Source organism: Corvus moneduloides, chromosome 6 (genome assembly GCF_009650955.1).
Source record: "Corvus moneduloides isolate bCorMon1 chromosome 6, bCorMon1.pri, whole genome shotgun sequence".
NCBI lineage: Eukaryota > Metazoa > Chordata > Aves > Passeriformes > Corvidae > Corvus > Corvus moneduloides.
Window position 1 is genome coordinate 11,418,510 of NC_045481.1, and position 23,926 is coordinate 11,442,435.

The 23,926-nt window shown below is 39.4% G+C and overlaps 1 long non-coding RNA gene across 1 annotated transcript in view; it reads left to right on the plus strand.

The window, feature by feature from the left end:
* LOC116445149 overlaps positions 1–23,926 on the plus strand; it is a 274,986-nt gene that overhangs the window by 247,307 nt on the left and 3,753 nt on the right. Inside the window, exon 13 of the long non-coding RNA XR_004240674.1 lies at positions 18,007–18,109. This is a non-coding gene — a long non-coding RNA (uncharacterized LOC116445149). The remainder of the gene's footprint in view (positions 1–18,006; positions 18,110–23,926) is intronic.

Below are 23,926 nucleotides of genomic sequence, written 5' to 3' on the forward strand. Positions count from 1 at the left end.
AAATGTCAGACAAAAAAATAAGAAATGCTGTATGACAAGAAAGAGACATACTAAACACACATTTCCCTCTTTTGACAGACAGACAGACAACAGTAAAATCATCAGAGACTGTTGACAGTTCCTGTTGTTCATAATAATGACAGTGATCTTATTTTATTCTATTGCCTTGTCCCTCTGGTTCTAATAGATCTTCTTTGAGTATAAACTCAAATGACTTGCCAGATGATGTTAGTAGATTGTCTGATGTTGTTAGCAAGTTATTTTTTTACCTTGTAAATAATGTACTTTCTTTTTCCATGCCCCCTGTATGAGATCAACTCATAGTGCAATTTTCTTAACTTTTTCCTTGGGTGGCTGATAGCAATCAGGCACTTTGAACAATCTATGTAGGTCATTGCGAAGCTAATTAATCCTGCTTTTCAGGCTGAAAATTATTTTCAAGGAAATATGTTCTAAAACAGCCGTCCCAATGATTTTAATAGGTTCTAATAATATGCATATTTAGTGCCTTACCAGTATTTCTAAAAAATAAAATTGATTGTGATTCATTGACAAGATTGAAACAGAAAGCTGAGGGTTACAATTCTGGCTATCTATTTCCTAAGCAAAGGAAGGAAAATTGCAAAGCTAATCAGTTTCTGAATGATCAGTATAAAAGAAAACCAGTAATACAAGGGAGCAAAGGATAATAACTGGATTGGTATTTTCTTCCAAGAGGGAAGCATTTGAACCTTAGAATCTTAAGGAGGAATTATGTCAATGCAGTACCTTTGCCAGGCCCAACATGGGAATTTCTTCATCTATCAAATGCTTTTCTTGGTGTATCTGACTAAATTTTAAAGGTCTGTGGATTCAGGAAGCTATAGAGCTTGTGCTGGGTTTTTGGTTTTATGCCGGTACTGGATCATCGTTTTTAAATTTCATTTTTCAGTGAAGATCCTTTTCTTTCCTCAAAGTATTGGGCAGGGTGGTAAACGAGAAATTAATCTGTGCACTTCCTCACATGGTTGCTGCAAAAACTCTCTCCCTCTATCTGCTGACAACGGCAGCCTTGCCAAACTTCAGTTTACCCAGTGTTGGTTGCAGTTGCTTGTTGATATAAGACAGTCAATAGCCAAATTGCATGTACACAACAGCAGCATGCAGCTTACCTGATACAATTCACTTGGCTTACTTCTTAGCAGATACATCAGGGAGAGCAATCGAAGCATTAAACGTGGCCTTCAACACAATAATAGATTGGACAGCCATCCTAGGAACCAAGACATTGTTCAGTCTGCATTCAACACAGTACCTCAAATAGTTCTTGGAGGCTGTGTTTCTCAAATTGTGCTTTATGCATCAATGGCAGTGTTTAATACATTGGCCTGTGAAATTTGAAAGAAACCACACATATTCCCTGTACTTCCAAGAAAACAGACTTTCATTTTGTAATAAATCAACGTTCAAACTTTAGCCTAATTTTAAGTTGCTTGTAAATGAAGACAATTGTGAGGACACTGTAGAGATGGTCTATGTTTTTCTTTTCCTGAAAACATCCTTAAAGTCATTCAATTAAACGAAGTTAAGAAACACTGGCCTGCAAAGTGGATCTTTAGAATCAAGCTGTCAGCAGGAATTACACCTGGAAATAAAAGTTGTATGTTTCTAGGTCAGACTGTCTGCGGTGTTGTATTCACAGATGAAAAATGAGTGTAAAGAGATTTTATATAAAGAATGAAACATATCTTTCCTGTCTTCTGACAGTGGCTCCCCCCAAAATGTTTGTTGGGGTTATGTTCCAAGCTCATACGTAAATCCAGTTCTGAATCCATTCCTTCCTTCTGTCTTCACAATACTGGCAAAGGGAGAGGAAGGGAAGAAAAATTCAGGGGTATTTCAAGTATCTGGCATCACTAAACAACTTGAGATTTGATCGCATTTTCCTTGAACTTTAATTTTCACAATCTGAACTGATAAAAGTTTGATTTCACTAGATAATTTTAGGAGGTAAATGAATCTTCTTCTCAAAGTGTTTCATATCTGAACAGATGTCCCAATCTTGATTGAAAAAACAACACTGGGGGCTGTATAATCAGACAGTCTGGACTCTGGCCCTTGCTCCCCCATCTCCAATTCTGAGCCCTCAATCCTCCTTCTCCAGAGTGCATTCCTGATGGACACATTTGTATTGTAGTTCTCTTTCAGGTGCTGTGAGTGCTGGTCCCCCTCCACACTCAGCCCTGATGACTGGTGCTTCTGATGAAGATGAAACCACATAAAGGGGCTTCTGTATGTTCACAGCTCTCCTCAGGCTAAATGTCTGCATGCCTGCCTACATTCCTAAAACCCTCAGAAATGTGAATCCAGTTTTCATGGTGTCATCCAACCTGTGCTTACAATTAAAGGCCTAAGCCCATGAGACAGACAGGATTTGAGACAGCTGCAGATGTTTCACCTTTTCTAGACAGGTTTATCCTGTCTGCCAGGTCACAAACTGGCATTGCACCTCTGCCATTTGCTCACTGTTTTGGGTGCTTCAGAGCCCCAGATTTGAAGGGATGCATCATTGTATTTCTTCTTAGACTTGTGTCAGGTGAAATAAGTGGTCTGAACATTTGATCCACAATTTATGAGACTTCATTAAATGCAAGAAGTGTTAATCAAGGAAGGGGAAAAAGCTCTAATAAGCATTTCAGCATTGCTAATTTGCACAGATGGTTGAATTGGAGGGAATATGCAGAAAGAAAAGATAGATCCTGAACGTACTTTGAAACCAATTTTTCACCCAAATAGAAATAATTTTGTGAAGCAGCCAAATACAAAAGTTTGCTGAGGCAGCAGCACAGAGGCCAGGTTTAGGCAGTAAACAATTGGGTGCCATTGTGATGGCAACACACTATTAAGAAAGATAATGAAAGAGTTTTAAAGAAACAAACATAAAAAGCAGTTTTGTAACTCATATCTCTACCTTCTTCACTGAGCATAACCTTGGATTCAGTTTCTAGTGCACTACGTTTCAAACAGATGCTAGTGGTGAGCATACCATACTCTCATAAGCAGGACAAAGAGAACATAAATCACTTACCACCCTAAAATATGTATGGTCCCTGAAAAACGACAGGCTGTTTGAAGGGTTACAATTATGTCTATTGAAATAAGTGATATCCAGGCATGGGAAGGCTCCTAACTCTATTATAAATAGATCAGTCTTGTTTTCTTCCTCTATTGTATGACTGGTGAAAGGAATATGATAAGGTACACATCTGTAAAATTACTGCAAAAACAATTTTTGTCAACTGTAAACACATGTTCACTAACTACAATTAGAAATGAAAGAATGAAAAAGTCTTCCTAGTCTCAGAATTGTCCTTGTGCTGACCCAAGTGACCATGTCTTAAGTGGTGCCAAAAGCTGGTCTATCTACATCTAGAAAATAGTTTGGGATTTTTTTTCTGCTTTGTGCCTCCCTGACAGCATTAGAATATACATATGAATTATAGAAAATAATATTCCCTTCTAATTAAAAATGACTTAAGATTGCCTCAGGTGGTTATTGATTCAGAAGTTTTTTGTCTCTTTTGAGGAAGGTGTGGACTGGTTTCTGCAGTGGCCTAACAAGCAGGATAAGTGGACTTTGCAAAAACGGTACAGAATTCTTAAACTGCAATCACAAAGTAGCTGCAGTTTGAGTTTGTGGCATTAGTAAGGGATTACAATCAGTTCTTAAAGCTTTAAGGTTAATATATGGTTTAGTTGATATTCCAATGTCAGTACACTTGATTATACATGGAATTTATGTGCAAACACACACAATCTTGTAACTGTATTATAAATAGTTGATTCATGCATTGAGCTTTTTAATCATTGGAACTAGTGATAATTACAAGCATTCTAAAGCATAAGCCAGCATAATTCCATTGTAATCTTAGGAAGGAAAGTCTTGCCTTTTGCAAAGGCGGTAGCAAAATTCCCAATGCCTTCCCTAAACTGGACTTTGCTTTAATATAAAAAATGATTAGCAACAAGCTAGTAATTGTTTTTTATCTATTAAGTGGGACTGTTTAGTTTAACAGGACACACAATAATGTTCTTAGCAAAAGCTCCTTCGGTGCTTTTGGTGTATTCCTGGAGCACAGACCTGGAAAGCATAGGTCAGATACCACATTGTGGGAATGAGCTCTTAGTCTGGGAACAGGACAGACATTTTCTGCTTCTTTAATGTGACACTTGGAACATGTTTTAAAGGGATGCTGAAATAGAAAATGGGAGTTCATTGTGTAGGTGAGAAAAAGCAGAGAATTACAAATGTGGTGAATGATAAAGGAGACTGTGGTGTGGTAGAAGCCAGGCAATGTATGTGACTGGCTACGTCTGTTTTTCTATTTCTTCCCTACGTACTGAGAAGCTGTACCATATCTCAGTATAGACCATCCTTTCTCTCCTTCAAAGTTATGTAAAAAGTCTTTATGTCATGCAAATTATTGTAGCGGTACATTTAATGTACTTTTAACTTCAGGTGATACTATTTGCAGATAGAAGAAGGAATTAAAAGTTACAAATAGTGAGCAAGCATCCCATGAGCAATTCTAGTATCCCTATTGCAATGAATAATTTGGGCAATTGTACTGTTTGAAGAAACATTATTTTTTTAAGTAGGTATTAGAAAATGTCCATGGAAAATGAGTCAGAAGAGTCATTATCTTCACCACAGACCCCCCTTACAGAATTAGTTTCAGCTTTCTGAGAGCAAAAAAAGGCCATGTGACTTAGTCATCCTACAAAAATTACTGGAGAAACTAGATTTTAAATACTGATATCACACACTGAAACGTTAGTGAGCAATCTATAAAACAAAATAGGTCTGGGAATGCTTGCAGGCACTGTAATTCAACCCACACTTTTTATTCTCTCCATCTCTTTTATTCTTTTATTGCATTATATTAAACTGAATGGATAATTTAAGCAATTAAAAGGCAAAATAATTTTCCTGGCCTAAGAAATTACATTGGTTTCCTTAGTCTTGTTAAGTTTTATGTCAAAATTCAGTTTTTTAGTGTTAGTGTAATATAGAAAGGGTTACATGGATTAGAAGGGCTAACATAAAATCTCCAAAAGATTAAAATATTTACTACTTGACAAAAGCATACATAATCAAGCTGGCACCTCCTTACTACAAATGCATGTTTAAAAGTTTAAGTTTGGAAAGGTTTTAAAGGATTACTTTTATTAAAATGTCTCAGGTTGCTAGAAACAGACCTCATGGTAGACAAACAGTAAACAAGGTCACATACTTCCTACCTGTTGAATAGGGAAAAGCATGCCAGACTTCTTTGCCAAAAATCCCCTTTCGTGCCTTTGTTCTAAATAAACCCAAGGCAGCTCATTGCCAGAGCCTCTCTGCTTCCCGCACCCCCTCCCACTCCAGGCTTAAGATTCCATTTCTAGAAGCAACAGATAATTGGGGATCTTTTGAAATCAAGTATTGAGTTTTCTATTTTTAGCCACGCTAATAAGGATGAACTGAAATTCTTTCCAGAATTTCACCTCTTCAGCTTAGGAACGAGTAATCAAAATTTGTAATAACGCCTTGGTTTGTGTTTTATGTTAATGGCTGAAGTGCCTCAACAGCCTTGGGAAAGGAACAGCTTGCTTGTCTAATTGAAGCTGGCAATATTTCCACGTCTTATTTCAGCTGGTAGGTACTGTAGCAACCAAGGTCATGTAAGAAAATTTCAGCATATGGTAACAGCTGTGCCTGTGATTGCAATATTTTCTGCAGATGGTTTATTCATCATTAGATAACAGTCATGATTATTGAGGGACTAATTGGATTTTCAAACAGCTAATCTTAGAGGATGGAAAAATTACAATAGAAAAGTTTGGTGTACCTTAGGGAGTCTCTTTATTCAGCTCCTTGCCAACTCTCAAGTTTTTGTTTAGTGTAAGAAGATACTTCCTTTCTTTATTTGCTTTCTGCCAAACAGTTTCATCACCCGCTAGAGAAGCAGTCTCCCTCAGATCTTTTAAATACTAATGTCATCTTTCTGCCATGTATGGTACCACCACCAAAAATCTGGATTTTGTTTATGCCTTTTAAATGTCTGGTATGCTATACAGTTCAGCATGTCAGAGTCCTTACTTAGTACAGCCTTACATATGTTTGTACAAGGTCGAGAAGATCGGGTTAGCAAGTTAATCTATAACAGTACATAGAGAACCAAGCATTGTTCTTTCAATCATCAACAAGACACGTTTTCCAAATCACAGCCCTGAACATGCTTCTGTCCAAAAAAACTAGAAAAAACCCAAAGAGTTATGAGACTGATGCAGATTGTGAGGATCCCAGAGTTATCAGAGGTGGGGGTTATGGTATGAGAAGTCAGGCACAGAGGTAATTGGCATGAATGAGTGTTTTAAGATCAAACAGAATTGTTCTTCTCATCATGTGACCAAAATTCCTTCCTGGAAGATGGCAAACCAAAATAGGTATCTTAAAATGCTTTTATGTTTTGTCAAGTCAGGGCCATATGACTCTTATATTGATTCAGAAGGTGAAGACCAAAGTACTATGCAGGAGCATAGGTAACATAATCCATTCCTTAGAGGATATGTCTTGGGCTCTAATACCAGCATTTTGTCTAATAACAGCAACAGTAGTAAGATCAGACTGTTAAAGGTTTTCATAAAGATTTAGACTACTCAGTAACATCTTACATTTAACAATTGATTGATATTTAAATATACAGTCTTGAAGACTTTTAGCCCATAATAGCTCCTGGATGTGGGCTATTAGCTACAAAAACTCATGTACAACTCTTAGCAATTAAAAAAAAAGGAAAAAAGTACCATTTAGTCTTGCTGGATTTCTACATTAAAAATCTCTTTTAATTCCTTTCTCTGGAAATATGTATTCTTTTGTTTCAGCTCAACCACAAAAAAGGCTAGACTAAAAGAATACTGATGTCTTACATAATAGAATTTTTTTTCTCTATCTGATCTTTATTCTTTCTAGGCTGATCTTGCAAGTTATTTAAGGACACCTTAAAGTTAGAGTGCTCTAGGAGACTGATAGAGTGGCCACAGCTCCAGTGTTATGCTGGGGATCTGTGTAATAAAAAATAGAAGGCATGGCTACTGCAACTCTTTTGAATATGTTATGATCAGCATAATACGTCTCATTCAACCACACGTATGAAGTTTTACTCTGGTAATATTACTGAATGATGATTGTGCTCTGGTCAGTTTAAAGACATGATAGGCTGAGTTCCACTGTGGGAAGAAAAGATGATATTCCATCCTCCAATCCCCTTCTAATGACAGTAAAGTTTTCCAAGACTTTAATCTTATTGAGTGTCTCTCCTCAGATATGGAAAACAATGGGAAACATGCTAGTGAATGGAATAAAATCATACTTAGAACAACAGTCTAAGAGGAGAGACAGAAGAAATTGGCAGTTGCTGGCAGGTAAAAAGTTTGAGATGTGTACCTGAAAAGCAAGTACAGAACAAAGAGGGATGGGGACTTATATATAACCAAACAATAGGTTTAGGCTGGAATAAAAACCTTATTCCCTCATGGGAGTCCATCAGCACAGTCTCACTGATGTAGACTCTCCTCACAGACAGGGAGAGCAGGTACCCCAGGGAGATGCATTGGTGAAGGCGTTGCAGTTCTTAGCCTAAACTGCAGTTGCAGGAGCCAGGTCTGAACACAGAGAACACAGGGTTCTTCTTTCAAACCTACTTCTATAGATTTTATGAATTAACGTCACTTGACATTTGAAACATGTTTTTAGGAATAATACATGAGGATACAAAAGGAAATTACTAGAACAAGGGATAAAATTAAGAACTGAGAGTTGTACTCCACAGTTACTTTAAGCAGATTATTGAAACCCTGTTTCTTAATTTACGGATCTTGTACAATGAGGATAATCTTTATCCACAGAGTTTTGTGAATGGAATTTGTGAAGTGATTTGAGGGCTTCTCCAAGAAAGTCCTATAATCTGGAATTACAAATCTTTATTAAAATGTTTTAGTGTGTCTAAGAAGCAGGTAAAGCAAACATAAAAGCTACAAAGTTATGATTTAAAATGTTTATGTAGACTCAGTAGTATTCTGAAGGAGTAGTTATAATGCAATAGTGTACATGGATGTCTGTAAGAGTTCATGAAGTCAAAACCAGCCATAGCACTTTACCACCCTGGACTTTCTGCTTTCTTTTTAATATGTACTTAGAAATTTAATGTGTAATTAGAAATTTTATTAAAATACAATGTACTCAGCAGTGTACACTGAGTATCTTTTCTGTTTAATATCTCATTTCCATTATTCTTCTACCAAAGCCGTATCACATTGAGGCAGGTGACCTTTCCCCTCTACTCAGCACTGGTGTGGCCACACCTGGAGTGCTGTGTCCAGTTCTGGGCTCCTCAGTACAAGAGAGACATGGGCACACTGGAAAGAGGTCAAGAAATGCCCACAAAGATTATTAAAGGTTTAGAGCATCTCTGCTATGAGGAAGGGCTGAGCAAGATGGGAGCCTGGAGAAGAGGAGGTTTGAGGGGGATCTTATCAATCTACACAAATGCTTGAAGGATGGTGCAAAGGAGACACTGCCAGGCTCTTTTCAGTGGTGCCCAGTGACAAGATAAGAAAGAGGAAACAGTTTTTTACTGTGAGGATGGCTGAGCACTGGTACAGGTTGTTCAGGGAAGTTATGGATTTTTGCATCTTGAAGGTATTAAAAATCTGCCTGGACATGATTTAAGGGAGGTCCTGCTTGCGCCAGGGGATTAGACCAGATGAATTCCAGAGGGTCCTTCCAACCTCAGACATTCTGTGATACCTGATCTGTGATGTTAACACAGATTTTCTGGCACAGACAAGAATTTATCAACAAGTTTGAAGAGCTCTAGAGATGGCATGTGAAGTTCTAAATGTTTGTGTTTGTTGGATATGCTCAATAGTGTAGCTAAAGACTCCTTCAAACCAATAAAACCTCAAGCTAAGAACTTGCCTAAACTGAAGATGGGAGAAGGAAGGAAAGAAACTTTGCAAACAATGAATTCCCCTTATGTTAATGAGAGAAACATGGGTTTATCAAAGCTCAGCTGAGTATTTTGGTGATCTCCTTCAATAGCCTCTTCTACAGCTATTAAACCAGATTTTAAATGAGCAAGGAATAGAAATCCCTCATAATACTCATTCTAAAATTAGAAACAAGGCTTAAGAACATGTTTCCACATCTAATACACAGCCAGAGTGCTTCATTATAGCAATCACAAAACATTTGAAGAGAGACCGATTTAGGCCAGTGTTAAGCTGACGAAGGGGGAGTGCAGAATTTAGGAAATTCTTGTTCCTTTTTCCTGCTGCTAAAATTAGAAAATCTTGGCATATTTTCAGGCCATAGACCAATTTGTGTCTTTGTTAGGTGTCCAAATGCATGAAGTTGTACTGATATAAAAGCAGTAAGAGTGAGAGAAGGATCCAGCCTTAAAAGGAGAGATGGATCAAAGATACACTCTTGAAATAATTATCAAAACTTCTTAGAGCAAGTTGAAAAAACAAGAGACAGGTAAAACAATTTTCATTCAAAGTGATCTGAAATTTCAGTAAGACAGATGATTCTGTGAGAATAGGTGAAGTTGCCTGATGAGGAATTTTTGAAGCTGTTTCAAAATACTGATAATTAAATATTTCTTTTACCCAAATTAATCTATTTTTCACTCCTATCCTGGGTCCCTTCAATCTGCTCCACAATATTTAATTCCAAAAAAGTGCTATATTTAATTTTCCTCTTGGCCAATTCCCCCATAAGAGCTGCAGCCCTTTTTATTTTTTTTCTGTATTAATCAAAAATTCTTTGCTATAACATCACTATCTCTGCTGAAGTGCAGTTTGGCCCTACTTTCCAGACTTCTCCTCATTCTTTGTTTCAGGTTAGAGTTGTTTTTTTTTTTTTTCTGTTGGAAATATTCAGGTTACTTCTGAACCTTGTGGCACAACATGGGAGTCACATGGCTGGTGCATGGGTGGAGACCTGGCCTGGGCAATCTGAGCACTGTGTACCAGACCATCAAGCCAACAAAGTCATTTTCAAGGCACAGTTTGCTGTTTAAATGAATCTAAATTTTTTTATCTCATCTTTTCCAACAAAGTCTGAAACAACTTCCCATGGAGCAGGACTTCCTACTCTTACTCAGTTCTAATTTGTATCATGGGTGCCTGGAAAAATAAATGAAAACAAGATAAGTTTTGGGGTGACTTTTTGCTGTATCAGTGCCAGTGCATGCACAGTTAGCACAGGAGTGCAGTGCTGGTGGATGGGAACGTGATGAAACAGCCTCTTGGTCAGCCCATGCTGGCAAATGAGATGGTCTGTGTTTACTGAGCTGCAGGACCCCATGGGTCTATGGCAATGCTCAGCTGTTTTGTATTCCTGGTGTTGTGTGTGTCTCAGTCTGCAGTCCCAAAGGGGTCTATGTAATAGAAAGTCTGTGTTGTAGTGTAGGAGCTGCGAGCTTATCCACTCATCTTTGCTGCAGCTATTCCCTTTGAATGAAAAGTTTTTTGAGGTTACAAGTATTAGTGCAAGTAGCAGCTACACCCAGGACAACAAGGAAGAGTCTGTAGTCACCGATCCTGTATTTCCTGTGGTATCTCAACAGGAGGGGGTAATAATCTCCCACAGACCACCCCAAATCATCAAACCAATATGAACTGTACTTGCCATACCAAGAACCAGGCATCAAAGCTCAAGTGCTCACATATTCTATTAAGTGTTTTAATATTAGAGCAGGGAGACCAGAAAAACTGCAACCTTTTGGTTCCCTGAGGTCTGTAAAGAAGGCCACGAGGGACAAAACACTGTATTTTTTTCTGTTCTTCTCTACAATATTAAACCACTTAATAGAATATGTAAGCTCTTGAGCTTTGATGCTTGGTTCTTGGCATGCCAGAGGCTTTGTTACATGTTTCTACAGTAATTGAAAGAAATATCCATCTGTAGCAATTTCATTTTTTAGCAAGCTGAACAGATTCTTGGGAGGTAGGAACTGCAAACATATGAAACGGAATAAAATAGTTTCTATCGAGCTCAATTCTTTTAGTTCTGCTTTTGAGGAAACAATCACAGAGGAGTGTTGTGGAGGAGCCCTGGAATCAGAGCTGACATATTTGCAGTCTTGGTTCAAATAATGCTGTATGCAGCCAACCCTGGGGATGCTTACAAACCTGCCACACCATGTTAGCAGACAGGGCTGGGGTTATGCCACCAGGCTCCGGGTGCAAGACAGCAGCTCCAATTATCCAGCTCAGACTTGTTTCCTGAGTCACAACAACTGTTAAGCAAATCTCATCCACCTTATGGTTCATCTTCCCACTTTCTTATCCTTCACTCTGCTATGGTTTGTTGATATGATTTTGGGACAGTGATTTGTCTCTTACATTGTGTCACAATGGGACCCTGATCTTGGTCCAGAAATACAGATGATACTGTGTTACAACTAAACAGAAAATGTCACAGAACAGCTATTCAAAAATCAGCAAAAAAATGGAAAAACGGGATATGCTACAAGCAGAGGTGACCTGGTGTCTTGGAGGAATAGGATAAAAGTGAAATGGAACTAAGAAAGGACTAAAGAGAAATTTGTAAAGCCAGAACCTTGTAGACATTTGGCAAGGTGCTGAACAGGGAAAATTTCTTTGAATAGTGGAGAATCAAGTTTCCACAGTGAGGTTTGTTATGGCCTTTGAGAGCTCAGGATTTTTACAGCTTCAGCAGATGGACTTCGCCCAGGTAATATGTTATTTTTTTGGAACCTAAGATGTGTGGTTAGCAGCACCCCCACCAACATCTTTCATTTCTGAAGTTGGCACTGTTCTGCAGTTGGCAACCAATTGCCTACAATGCATGCTCACAGCACTGTGACATCCTGACGCAGAAAATCTAACCACTCTGGAGTGCTCCATGAATACTACTTCCAATCTAAAGGCACAAACCTCCCCAAAAGTAAGGTTCGTGCACCATCTTACCTTTCTGCCAAAAACCAGCAGGGATTTGTTTGGTATTGTTTGCCCTATGCTATTCTCATCTGAAATGTGTAGCTTCAGAGAAGAATTACATTGAGATTTCTTTTTTCTGACAGGTATTAGATTGAGCTCAGTTGTGCACTGAGCTGGGCTCTCCAGGTAGCTGAGCACCTCAGGGCAAAGAGAGGTGCTGTAAGGCCAGTCTGTGAAATACATGAGATTTTAATTTACATTATGAACATCATAAGCCTTTGACTTTACAACAGCCTCTAGAGAGCAAAGCCAGAGCATCTTTTCTAGGCAGGGATGATCCCAGCAATGAAATGTCAATTCAGAGCATGTTGTTCTGCACAACTCCTCATGCTGTTTTATTTTTTATTGATATAGTGAAAAAATAGAATCATAAAATGGGTTGGGTTGGAATGGCCCTTAAAGATCATTATGTTCCAACCCCTCTGCCAGGGGCACAGACACCTTCCACTAGAACAGATTGCTCAAAGTCCCATTCAACCTGGCCATGAACACTTCTAGAGATGGAGCATCCACAACTCCTCTGGGCAACCTGTTCCACAGCCTCAGAGAACCCTCAAGAAAGTGCTGGAACATTCTATGGAGCTGACATCCAGCCTGCAGTAGTCAATGTCACCAGAGGAATCACTGCAGAGCAGGACAATGCCCACAACAACCACAGCTTTATGACAAAAGTGTCTAGACTTTCTTTCCCTATAGTCTGCACCCCCACAACGACAAAAGAAACAAATAAAAGATAAAAACATAACCTTTAATCTGAAAAACCTAGATTTATAATGTCCCATTATTCTGACATACAGAAATCTAGTTGCAGAACAGACTAAATGCATTTGTACACCTAACTGCCTTTGCTCACCATCTCCTTTGGGGAGCAACCCTTTTTCCAGGCTGCTTCCATCCTCTCCAAATCTAAAGCACCCACTCCAGTGATTGTGTCTTTCCCTCCCCATGAAGATCTGGCTGCTGTCTCTCACTGCCTTCTCAGCCGTCTGTTTGCAGGGCAAGTTCCTGGCTACTTGCTGCAGCTATTCCTGTCTGCTGCTTTGCCTTGCCCTCATGCCCCCTCTGGGCACAACCTCTCCACTTTCACCTGAAGGTCCTTCCTGACCCAGTGCCTCTCCTCACAGGACACAACACAAATGGAAAACAAGCAAATTAATAATTTCACAGGTGGCTTATAGCAAAGTGTCAGTGCTGACTAAAAAAGATTTGAGAATAGCTGTAAGTGTTCTGGCAAAAAGGAAAAAAAAAGAATGTAATCTTTGATAAAATGATGGAGGTCAGCAAACTGCAGCTAAAAATGGAGATAGCAATGAGATAAACACCAGCTGTTTTCTAAATCCTTCTGAAGCAGTGTACGAGGTGAATTTCAGGTGTTTAAGAGGACATGTGCAATGTTCTTGGAAAACACACTGCCATAAAGAAATATTAGAGGAAGAAGGAATATATGGTTGTTGCCGACCAGGATAAATTATTATTAATGTTTGCAATGGATGCCCAAATAGCAGGCACCAGAACAGTGCAATGGTTTGGCCTTAAAAAGCCTCTAGACACCAAACTTTTTCACATAGCAAGATGTAAAAGGTCCAGTTTCTGTGTTTTGCATTAGTAGGGGGGAAGCGAATAGAGAAAGCTGACAGCTGCCAGATGGCACAAATAGCTCCACATTACCAAGTACATTTCTTGTCTAAGTTTATGACAGAAGACTTGCAGTTTTGCAAGAGCTCAGCCTTCAGAAAGTACACTTAAAATTTCTTATTGTATGAATCAGGGTGACTGAACAAGGTTTTCAGCTTCTTCTGGAAGACTCTTTATCTCTGGAGTTCCTGGCCATCAGCTTCAGCCCCTTGCTTCAGTGAATTCTGAATGTCACAGTACCACCCTTCAGTCCCCTCTCACAGCTCCTGCAGTCCTCACAGCATCTCTTCACAAGGTGTTGGAGCTACTTAGGCCTTACCTTGGTGGCTGTTTCTCCACCTATCCTTTACTGATGTGTGTGAATTCCTGAAATCACCTTGGGCAGACCTGGAAAGAAAAATGTTGAACTGCAGATCCTGTAAAATGGATAGGGTCACATGAAAAGACATAGGATGTTGTTTTTTATCTTGCTATAAGTTCATGGGATTTCTAACTTCATACAGATTCCAGAGACAAATAGGAATACTTAAACTGGGACCTTTACAAGGTACACTGAGCTATTCTCAAGTAAAGGATGAGAGAGTCAAGGCTGAAGACTCCTGTGACCGGCTATGAGTGAAGATCCACAAATATAACAGGGGAATGCAGCTTATCTGCCTGCATCTTCCTTTCTGAGGGTTTCTGCATGTAATTCTGCTCACCTTATGAGCTAGAGGACAAAATTTTATTGCTGTAAGTCATATTTCTTTTCCTGTAGAAAAGGACAGAAGTAAAAGACCCTACATGCTGGTTAGTAGTAAGATGGAATAAGATGGAACCAGAAAATTTCCCTTCATATATAAAATCAATACCTGTACTCTTTAGATAAAGTCTGTAGAGTCTGGACATTTGTGCAAGAACCCCTTTTTGCTTTGGCTAAGTTTGTCCTGCTTGTTTTCCAGGTATGCACAAATATGAAAAGAGGCTCAGCTCTGAGTTGAAGTTTCAACAACACAAACAGGGAAATCTGTTCTGTGTCATCAGTATTAGGCACTGAATTTGTATGTCTGCAGTAATTGCCAAAAGAGTTCTCACCCCAGCTTTGTTGTGTTTCTGATGTTCTCTAAATGTCAGTGAAATCAGATAACCGCCCCTTCGCTAAATAATGTCTGTCCTCTCCCTCTGTCCAGGGGACGAACATATTGCCAGGGACTTTTAAATAGAATGAAAGATGGGGAGTGCTGAAACAGCCGCATGTACTTCAAATTCTTCTTATAAGAGTGGTTGTCATTAGCACAGATTATTTTTGTTCATTGCATATGTACATTTTCTAAATAAAATTCCCAGTACTATTGCCCCTTTCTCAAAAAAACATCAGGCACTGAACCCCAAAGTTATAGCAAAAGAAAATTTTTATCTCTTTAGAAGGCAAAGTAAATCATTCTGTGGGAACACAGCCAACCTGAGACTTACTGCAAATGAAAAAAAATTACACAACTATCACTTTATTTGGATCTATGACACCTGTTTTTAGGTAGATTCAGTGCAACTGTTATGTGTGCAGATGTACACACAGATGATGCTATTACTTATAGAAAGGTTCACAGCCCACTAGAAACCATCTTGTAAAAAAGTCGACTTTAAAACCTCTGAAGATGCTTTTAGGAAGCTTCCAGATGCTTGGATAGCCAGCCAAATCTCTGGTCCACAAGAACAGAATGGAGATCTAAAAAAATCAGGTTGTGTTTTTAATTTTCTCCTGCAATATCTCTTTCACTTGGCACCAAAAGAAAACATAATAAGTCAAGAGAACCAAAATCCATCTGAGATCAAAGGAAAGTTACAGTTCAGTTCATGGATGTCCAAACTGGCATCCTGTCTCTACAGGTGGTAAATGCAACTGATGTTTCTCATAATCTTTTCTATAAATAACACCAGCACAAAGGTTTGCAAGACAGGGTCTAAAGAGAATGAGGGTAGTTGATATTCTACTCTTATCTGAATGAATGCAGTGTCATTACTGACCTTTCTTTCTTGTTAACATTGTTAAAAACTTTACCTATTAGTAAAAGAAATTTATTTTTTGGTGTAACTTTATAGACTTATTCTAGAAGAAAGAAAACTATATCTGGGCTTGATCCTGCATAAGGAACTGAAATTAATGAGTGGACAAAAGATGGGGGCAGAAATGACTTCAGTCTGTGCACTGTTCATGTGCATATCCAGACATACAGAAGTATTTCTACTGTATTTTCACCCATTTACTATTCAGTACCATGACATGTTTTCATACAGATGCTGTACCTGAGATCACCTCCTCTTTTGTTCCCTCAAAGACCTTCTACAGAGCTGCTAAGCAATGGAGAGTGCTTTTTCTTCAGGAGTGTTCTGTTCTGTCAACATTTGCTGCTTCCACAGTGAGAAATACACTTTACTCCCAGCTTGCACAATTTAAGTCTTATCACGTAGGTAAAGGCAGTCTACTGGCAGTCAAAACAGACATGTCTTACTTTGCATTTTTCATGATACTAGTACCTGTGAACGGAAACTTCACAGATTTTCAGATTTAACTACTACTGGCTTAGTTTACTTTAAATGATAAATTGTGGGAAAATAGAAAAGGATAACTGAATGTGAACATGAGAAAGAACTGAGTTTTTTCACTGGCCTGTCACTGGTTGTCCCTTAGGTTCAGTAGGGCCGCTCTAAGAAGGAGGTCTTCAAGGAAGCCAAATGACTCTGGAGCCCTCAGTCAGCCAGTCTGGGTAATCCCCAGTACCTGGAGGAGTGGAGCAGTGCTGGTGCTGACTGCACAGGTTGTTGCAGCAGAAATAGCACAGCTCCATCAAAGCACTGCTGTCCTGACCTAAAAACCCAGCTAGGGAATGAGTTCACAGCCACGGGAGCAGTGCTGAGCTGACACAGCTACCCTGCTCTGCCTGTTCACGCTCTCCTGAGCATGCAGCTTAACACTCAGCCCGCACTACATGGTGTATTTTATTTTATTTTATTTTATTTTAATTTCTTTACTCTTAGTCTCTAGAGCTACATAGGATTTAACACATCCAGCAAGGCACTAGAACAAAGGGCCATGCCCAGAAAAGTAATGAACACATGCTGTCATAACATGACAGTTAAAGTCACCTCCCTGCCCCTGTGAAACCTTCTGTTTCTTCAGCCTCCTCAGCACATATGCTTTACCAGCTCAAATTCACTCCTGCACTGGTAAATACATATCATCAACTACCCTTTGATAATTTTATGCTAACAGAGTCTATGTCTCTGCTGGAAAGCACCATTTCACTTGGTTTAGTAAGCTTAAAGGGGGTTTACTCAGCTGCAGGCAATACCACTGGTTGTTGCGCAGTATGCTTTACCATCTGACCACAGACACAAAACTAGTACACAAAAGAGAAAAACTGGAATTAAACTCCTGAAATTTAAAATCTTCACTCTGGAACAAATGTCCTTCAATATTTCAAGAAGCACTAAGGAGAAGAGCAGTTTTAAAATAGTAGACAGAGTGATCAAGACTGACCTTTTTCCACAGAGGACAGTTAGTAGTTGCCTTACAAGTGCTGTATCATTCATGGAGCTAACCAAGCCCACGAAAAAGATGTGTCCCAGGGCTGAGGACCTAGAAGTCTAGGGACTTGACGGCAGAAATTAGAGCCAGAAGTCAGGGCCCTGCCAAGGCATAATTTCTTTAATTTTGAGGAAAATAAAATTACCTCTCACAGAACTTTCAAACGAATGAGGTAAAATTCTTTAATTGAAGCTTTTATTCTAAAAGTATTTCTGTGTTATTAATTAAAGAAGGAACTCAGACCAGAACCCAGAATGATATTCAAAACCAGTGCACCCTAACAGGTGGTTTATATGTCAATCTTTGCCTAAACTATATGTGTTTCTAATCAGTATGACTTAAAACGATATTATGTCTGTGGCTTTCATAGGAAGAAAGAGATCAAAACCTAAACCTGTGCTACAATCCAGTCTTTGCCATGACTTTGGTGACAAACCTTTCTAAAATACTTATGCCTGAGAAGAGCCTTAAGCCCTCTTCCACCACCATCCAGTCAAGCAAGTTAGTTGTTTTGGAAAGAACCATAGGATGCTTTGCCATGGGCAGGGACACCTCCCACTAGAGCAACCACCAGGTTGCTCAATGTCCCATGCAGCCTGGCCTTGAACACTCCCAGGGGTGGGGAATCAACAACTTCTCTGGGCAACCTGTTCCAGTGTCTCACTATTCTCACAGGGAAGAATTTCTTCCTTATAGCTAAATTAAATTTCCTCTCTTTCAGTTTGAACTCATTACTCCTTGTCTTTTCACTACAGTTCCTGATGAAGAACCCTCTTCTTGGCTTCTTCTGGGCCCAAAGAGGATCCAAAAGGCAAACACAGCAAGAGTAACCTTTCAGTAATGCTACTTCAAAGAAATGTTGGTACTTACTTATTTTCTTTTTTTTTTTTTTAAATAATCAGTTCAGTTCCACTTTTTAGCATGTACAAAAGAGTGTAATTCACAGCTCCTTTTGTGTTCCCTCATGTCAAAATGCTATCTTACAAGTGCAGATTGATTCTGCAGAGTGCATATGTTGAAGAATCCTTGACCATTTGGGTAGAATGAAAGAGTTGCTGGAGCCCTACTCCGGCTGAATCTTCTGACCTGCACCAGCAGTGGTGTGCCGTATGGGTGATGCACGGCGCTTTGCTGAAGCACTAAACTTTCCTATCCCAGCAACCATAAGATATCCTCGCTGAACTTTGAGAAGAATGCAGCCAGTCAAATGAGAATGCAACCCCAGGGCCCTCTGTGACTCCAGTTTCAGTTCTAATCTCAGAATAGGAGCTTTATCTTGAAATCTTTATTCAGACACACACACACACACACGCAAAAATTGAATCAAACTGCAAATGTATTTTCTTCCCACTTGCCCTTTTCATGAGCAAGGATCTCAGGCAGGCTTTGAATAAACATTATGAAGCTTTTCAGTATACCGGTCATAAAATCCCCATTTCTGCCACTGGAACTAATTCAGAGTAAGGATCTGAGGTCCATCCCACCTCAGGACAGGGAACCACATGCACCTGCAGGAGAATAGGACACTACAGCCGGCTGCCTCCTGTAATCATGTGCAACTGGCAGCTCACAACAAGCACAAGGCATTCAGAGTTCACTGAAAGTAGAAGACAAAACAACTCCAATTACTTTTTTATTTGCTCCATGTTGGGCAGCTTCATGCAGCCTGTAACCAGGGCAATTGACGCACAACAACTTGTTATCTGTGAGGGAATGTACTTCAGCCAGAAGCTCTAAGACATTGCGAGGGTTGATCTCTGACCTGCAGGAGGTGTACTTCTACTTTTAAAAAGCTTGATATTTACATGGAATAGTTGTTTCCAATAAACCTGGTGGTTTTCTCCCCTCATGCTTGTTGTTTTAACTATTGCATTAATAACTAGAAATTCATGACAGCCCCATAAAAATCATGTCAAAAGGACATCAAGTCTGTATGAGCAGCCCTCAGAATAGTGCTGTTATGCTTCAACATGACTGTCAAATTATTATTTTTAAATAACAAGTAGAAGAGACAATCTCTTCTCATCCTTGGAAACCAAGCTGTTTTTTTGCTGAGACTTAAAACAACATTAGTCTGAGCCAGAGACTAAGCATGGGAAAACTGAATGTTGATGATTTGCATCAGGCATTGCTATTTCAGCCCCAGCCCAGGCTCATAGAAAGAATTGTCAGACAAGTTTCAGTGCAGGCAGGTTTACAGTATAAATGCCAACAAGACAACATGAATAGTAGTGAATAAGACTTGCTGGATGATTGGACAGAAATACTATGGTGTGTTGTGAGTGCATTGTTAGTCATTGTGCTGTTTGTTTCTTTTTTTCTTTTTTCAGGAGGTTTGCACTTATTATACTGAATAGATATTCTTAATATATACTTAATATATATTCTCAAACCCCAGAGTTCCCCCTTATCCCATAGCTGTGATTACCCTCCCCCAAAGATAAAGACATATATGCACACAGTAATCATCACCAGAGCTTTCACAAATACCTGGGCAAGAAGCAGCTATCACCACTCCATTTGTAGTTTCTATGTATGATATGGCAAGTGCACCATCTAGTCACAGCATCGCTCACTGCCACAGCCATGGCCTGCTAAAGCACCTTGCAAACATTCAAGCACACAATGTCCATGTTCAAAGTGTTCTTTTTTATTTTTTTTTAATATACAATCAATTGGGTTCACTGAAACTTTAAGGCGTATGCATTTCTGTAGAAAAAACATGAATATTGATTGGAGAGAGGCTTGTGGGCAGCCTTAGCTGGAAGTTTTCAGTGGAAATTCACTCATTTGCAAACTCAGCAATGCCCACAAGAGACAGAACATATGTAAGTGTTTATTATGTGAATACATCTGAAGACCTATTTAAGCTGATAGTTTAATGCTCCAAGGTTTGTACCACAGGCTTCAATAACATTTTGTCTCCTCTACATCAAGTTCTTCCAAAGACTGGAGAGAAGAAAGAACAGCAAGGAATCCTTTTAAGCTACAATTGCTTTTTTGAGAGATTTACGTCATGGTCCTACCCAAAGGAACAACACTGTTTTTGCCTAGCTATAGGCAGGATACAGACAGCTCTTCAACTATTTAGGATAGTCTTTGCTGAATATCATTGAATTAAGGTGCAATTGTGTTTTCTTCCAGCTTGCCCTTTTCATGAGCAAGGACCTCAGGCAGGCTGAATATCATGTTTGCTGAATATCATCAATCCCATTTCAGCCTCCTCACTTCTTGCCTCTCTTTAAACTGTGCAATGGATGGTAGACACTCATCCATACCAGGATGTCGAATTCCTCATCATCATGTAGTGGTCACACATGCCCTGCCGCCTGTAAGCAATTGGGTAGAGTACGGCAAATCTAAACAGCACATCTCAGGGGGAACAGAAGAAAAGAACAAAGCCTAAATTCCCTGCTTCTTCTAGCTATGCCACCTACTTAGCTTTCCTCCCCTGCCTGAAGCTAGTCACGCCTGCTAGAACGACAAGGACTTTGAGGACTTTCATTGTTTCCAGGTTAACTGGGTGGCCTTCATTCCTCTTCTGTCTTGGGATTCTGTGGAGACCATCCCACTGTTTTACTTCACATCCTCAAAGAAAATGCTTGGACTCACCATTCCATTGTCTCTTTAAAGTAGGCTATTTCTCCATTTTCTTCTCCTTTTTTTGTGTGCCTCTGCTAAGTAGAACATGAAGCCCATTGCTAAAGTTGTTAGTGGATTATGGCTGCATCGATTTGGGTGTGATTTTCCATTCTAAATGCTCTACCACCACTCTATTTGTTTACTTTTATCCATGCCATTGTGGTTGCTCTCAAGACAGATGGATTTAAGACACTAGTGTGCTTAGAGTTAAAGGAGCCCCTTTTTCCCCAAATTCATGCTTCTGGAAATGATATCAATGGACATGACCACCCTGGATCCACCTACTTAGGAACTGGAAGGAGCTACTGGAAAGCCATTTGCATGTCAAAATTTTGTAACTTGGCCAACAGAGCTAACAATCTCTAAGCTTTTCCCTGGAGAGGAAAGTCTTGAGGCTGGGGGACAGCCTGAATTTTTTGCACCCTTTTTCACTCATCAGTACTATTTTTTTTTTTTAACAAAGAGCATAACCGTAGGATAGAAAAATGAAAATCTCCAGCCAAGATCAATGCAGAATCCGTGCAGTAATGAGCAAAATATCAAAAGGACTGATATTCAAAAGGGAGACAACACCCCAAGGTAACAGCAGCAGTTTCATTGAAACTATTGGACAATTCTAGCTTTCTGAAGGGGAGAACAGGACTGGGCCTGCAGGCAGCTGTGCGGAACAAACCTGATAAAGCTGCAGCTTCTCCCTCTTAGCTCCCTCAACCTCACACGTGCTCCTATAAAGCACAAACTAAGATCTCCCCTGCTGAGCTAATCTCTTAGAATATAACAGCCCTGAAGTTGTCTAAAGAAAAACTGCCTCAGACAGGGCTCCACATCAGACTTGGTCCCTTTATGGCTCTTTCCCAACAGTAAGCCCACACGTGATCCTTATGCTTTCATCTCTGGCTTCCAGGCAATCTTTGTTCTCTCTCAGCAAGGAGGCATCACTAACTCTTTCTTGGGCTCAAAACTACAGGGACTACTCCAACACTCCCTGAAAACAGGCTGCCTCTCATATCTCCCAGCAATCTAGGCTCCCAGCCACCAGATCAGTCAGATCTCCTTAGTCCTCTAAGTCCCATTAGTTAGGAAGAAAAACAGGCACAGGTGAGAGTAAAGGCACGAATCCCTTCAAAGCTTACATTTGCCCATGATAAAATGCAGGACTCTTATAATACTTCCCGTAATTTAAACACTGGAAAGTAGAAAGGAATAAGTCCAAATTTATTTAGCCTTTTGAAATATTAACTATTTCTTGCTGGAAATGTTGTAGATGCACAGCTCCCAGCAAGCTGTGATGTGCCTGCATCTGTTCTGAAAATCTGGGTGAAGTTCTGTCCTTGAATTTGGTACAAAAAAGATTTTTCAAAATTAAAACACATATTTTCCCTTTTCCAATTTGAACACCTTAGGCAGAGACAGGCAAATAAAAATCTCACCATACGGTGTGAGTAGCATAAGAATGGATATTCGATTATTAACAAAGTTGCTGTGCATGCCCTTTTGGGTTAAAAAAAAAATAGTCAAGCAAAATGAGAGAGGCTAGGAGCATACCAGTGTACCAAAAATCTTTTCATTAAGCTGAATTTATATAAAATAATTTCTTGGTTTTCCTTTCATTATTCTTAATTTCCTCTCAGTGACTGTTCATTTAAGCTACTTTCATTCATGTAGTTTTCTTTATATATCATAGAATCCTAGAATGGCTTGGGTTGGAGAGGACCTTAAAGACCATCTAGTTCTATCTCCCCTACTGTGGTCAGGAACACAAATAGGTTGCTCAAAGCCCTATCCAACACTGCCCTTAAACACTTTTAAAAGTGCACAGTGTCTGCGTTTGGTCTATCAAAAGCCATGTACAAGTTAGAAAAACAGCTAAATTCTACTTTCAGTTTAATTCCAAAAGAGAACAGTAATTCTCTTCGGGGAAACACTGCTGTCTTTCTGTGCTGATGCAGAAGTGGTTTTGCTGCAGCTCACCATGTCAGGAGCAATGGTTACCTACAGAAGGACTGCTGGCATGTTCTCGTTCTCTCTTTTTTGCCATTTTCCCGTAACCAATCACCGCGAACGGGTTACAAACTTTTCGATGCAAAATGCGAAGGAAGTGGATTGAAGAAATTTAGACGGTTCTGTGTTCAAATACTGCCATCAAGCGGATAGACACAGTAGAAGGCTGCAACTAAGAGTAAGGACAATGTTTTGAAAGAGGAAAGTGGACAGAGAGATGAAGAATAAAACAGTATTTTTGCTCCAAGCTTCACGTTATAAAAACATTTTTGGACTAATAAAAATTCCTCACTAAGCCTGGCTTATTCCCCCTTCTTTATATTACATCACTTTCATACTTTAGCATCTTTGAAGTTGCTTAGACTTGCCTTTAAGAGACCATGAAAATATAACAATGTTACTCTCTGCCTGTAGAATTTGTTTCAATTGGTATGGACAAGAAGGATTCTTCATTGTGTACCCATGGACTTCTCTGAGACCCTCAGATAGGAGCTTCAGCACAGGTTCCCCAACTCAAAGACCTACAGGGGAGTGAAATGGAAGAAAAATTATCCTTTTGAATTTTAGCGCTAATAACCAAAATTAATTAATTCAACGGCCCCTTCAAATCCCAGAGCAACAGTTCAGTTTATATTTGAAACTGAAATATTCCTCTTTACATGATATCTTATTCTCCCTCTTGCAAAGTTTTAAAACAACCTTCATTATCATAATTCTAAAATGTATCTTCACCTCCTTCAATAAAATTAAGAGAAACTTCAAAATATTACTTGATTTTAAAAGGGGCAAAATCCCAGTGCATTTTCTGGATTGCACTCATTTAATGGCCACAGAGATGCAACAAAGATTCCCTGTCTTTGTGGACCTTTGTGCCGATTCCCATACGGGTTGAGCAACTACAAAAGTCTTCTCTCAAGACACTTCTTTCACCTAAGCCAGTCATAACTGGATATTTTCCTAGGCTGTGTGACTTCCAGGAACACAGGATTTGTCCATGGCTCATTCACAAGAAATGCATGGTAAATGAGATGT